Source organism: Triticum urartu, chromosome 5A (genome assembly GCF_056163025.1).
Source record: "Triticum urartu cultivar PI428250 chromosome 5A, HENAU_Tu73, whole genome shotgun sequence".
In the NCBI taxonomy this organism is placed as follows: Eukaryota; Viridiplantae; Streptophyta; class Magnoliopsida; order Poales; family Poaceae; genus Triticum; species Triticum urartu.
Genome location: NC_141877.1, coordinates 59,936,911 through 59,940,076, shown reverse-complemented (window position 1 = coordinate 59,940,076; position 3,166 = coordinate 59,936,911).

The following is a 3,166-nucleotide window of genomic DNA, read 5'->3' as shown; positions in this document are numbered from 1 at the left end:
GTAACTACATGTCCACTCTTCGTCCAAAGTTTTTGCTTCTACAATATGATTGGACTATTTAGTTCGCATCCTTCTCCCTTTGCAGATTCTAATGCATTTTGAAATTGTTCATGTGCTTCATTTTTGCACTCTTGCTACTCTCTGGAGAAATTATTTGCTCTACCTAAAGCATGGCTCCTATGTTGGTATTCATGGCCAATCTAGCTATTTTATGATTAGTAAATTGTTTGCACTAATGTACTACCTGCTTACTCTTGGGAGTGTGGATGACTATGATTTTCTTTATGCTTATTATGTGCAAGCATAGTGTTCTTTGCACAAGCATGATGATGATCGAATAAATTATAGTTCTCTGAATGCATCCTTTTGTCATTAGGTGATGTTTTAGGAAAAGATCCTTGTGTGTTGTTGAATTGTTTACAAGAAAACAACTATTCGGGAGTACATAGAGATAGAGTGCTTTTTATTAGTAGAAGCAAGATAGAGTTGATGTCGATTAGACTTAACCATGTTTCTTCAAATTTAATGGTTTGTCATATGAAAACTATTGAACTAAAAATAATCTAGCGAGCAATAATAAAATGAAGAATAAGGCATCCTATCCCAGAATCCTATGAGTGAATAGTAGCCCAATACAGTGGCGAAATAAAAATGCTTTGTTTGGATACCAGGCAAAAAAATAGTTCACATAGAGAGACTTTATTAGTTGCAGAGTAACAACACTACCACATACAAGGGTGTAATTAAAGAGACTAACTCATCAACTGGAGTGAGATACTTATTGCTCTATTTGTAGTGAAGATGGCCCCTTTTGGAGTGAGGCGCAGCTATAGTTGCTCTATGTTGTGAGAATACCCAAGCCCTCAAATGCCGAGAGGCTTCTCTGGTTATGGGTTGCACATTCAAAAAGCAAGATTGTAAGTTAATGATTCGCCGAGTTGTTTCTCTGCTAACTGTTTTCTGTTAATGGCTGAAACCTTGTGCTGATCCCTTTTTTCTGCTTGTTCTAATTAGAGTACACCGGCTAGATATGGTTCTCAAGTATGCATCAATACAAATTATTCCAAACATTGTTGCACTATGCTGCATGTAGCTTTTGGTGCGATATAACATTTTCTCTATCTTCTTACATTGTCTACTTAATTTCTTAGACAACTAGCTCGAAATTTGGATATGGTAATATGTGCCTTCAAGTTTCTAAGGTTCCTGGAGAGTTTAACCACTTCATACATCTCCCTTTTAGAAACTTGTACTTAGTAGGTCATTTGTCGTATGATATATCAGATTTATTTGTTTGATGAATATTGATAGTCAATCGATTTTTATATAAACGTGTAATAAGTAGTGACTGCTGCAAAGTTTACTTGGTCTTCTATTTTTATATTTCAGAAGACTGTCCTAGGGATGTTAGGTTTATATTTTAATTGCTGGTTATTTCATTACTGGAGCACCCAAAGTGGTTATTTCATCCGTATATAAAGCCCCAATTAGGCCTTGTTGCTTGAGATGGTGGTTAAGGCGACATGACAGCTGTCAAGGAGGAGAGGAGAGAATATTAGTTTGTCTCTATATGAATGCAAACCATATGTCAACATGATCGACATACATTTCTGAATTTAAACGATTGTTTAATCACTATTTTCCGTTAGTCCATTGGCAACACACAAACATTCAACTAACCATTGTTGCTGTGCTTCTTGTTGACAGTTCGGGGTTAGAAGGGAGAAGTTAGATTGATTTTCTGCGTGCGTGTGCAAGCTCGGTTTAACCTATGAGGCTCACTGGTATAGTTATTTTTTGAATATGCAATCTGAATAAACATAGGTAAAACATTATGGTGGAATCTTGCGACAGGGGCAGAAGTTAGAATCTTGAGACAATGCTATAACTCCTTGTCCTTGGTAGTTTGGACTTTGTAATAATTATCCTAGATAGATGCTAGAATGGTAGTAATACCCAGTAAACCCATATTTAGCAATGGCCATGCATGTCTTTTAGAAACAATCATCCTTTTAATATTAGGTAGAGATATCTAAACAGACTTGATGTTTTTCTATTAAAGTTTGTTTTATGTAGATACTGAAATTAGCAACGCCAAACTTTTAATCTGGAAATATCACTTATTCACTTTAGAGTACCTTGGTCTATAAATGTGTTGCGCTGCTGTATTTTAAAGACGCGGTTTGTATTGGAAAAGATTGCATTAAAGATGGTGTCGATACTGACGACGGGCTGCCTTGCACGGCAAGGGATGGGGGTACAAGGATTGGCCTGCGGTGCCGCACCTTGTTGTTCCCTGCCAGTGGCGGGCGAGCTGCGGGGGCGCAAGGCGTGGCATCTGCAGTGCCACTCCTGGGGCATGCCTCTCCGGTGACATTGCCAGTGTACACAACATACCTTATTGCATGGGGATTTCATCTCTGAAGTAAATATTACGTTAGAACTGAATATTACGTCCGAAGACTGAAACATCCAGAAAGCTTATTGAGACTATTCATTTATGGTGTTTCACTACTACACGAGGGAGGTAATTGTCTTTTATGTGCTTCCTTTTCCATTTCAATGCACCGTTGTGTTATTTTGGTTGAAAAATTAAAGTTACTACATATTTTCATGGTTTATGAAAAGTAGCTGAGATCCGTTGTTTTTTTCCTACTTAGTGAGGAAATTCCGGTGAAGCTAAAGTTGGTGGTGTTCATCTTTTTTTTTTCTCTACAATTTAGTACTCTTGACATCGTTGCTAAAATTTATCATTTCAAAAGATCAGTGTAGTAGTGCAGGCTAACAAAACCGTATTTTCTACAAACCTGAGGTAGACAAACATAACAACTGATGAAAGAAGAACATACTTGTACCTTGTTGCCCGCTGACTATAAACAGAAGAACATTGAAACACTCGTTACTGCATTATATTTTTTAATTGCAATAGTATTTTGATAATGCATGAAGAATATGCTGAGTGTTTCTTCATTTAGTTTCATGTGCCAATTAGGCATGGACAACGATGGCCACGATCCCATTATCGCCAGCTCACGGGAGGGAGACACACATCTCATCCAGTGGAAAAGCACGCTCCGAAAAATCCCTAACCCTCCATGGAGCCATTGTCAAGGTTACGAGATCAACGCCACCCACCACCACCACCGAGTTGTAGATGGCGTGTCGT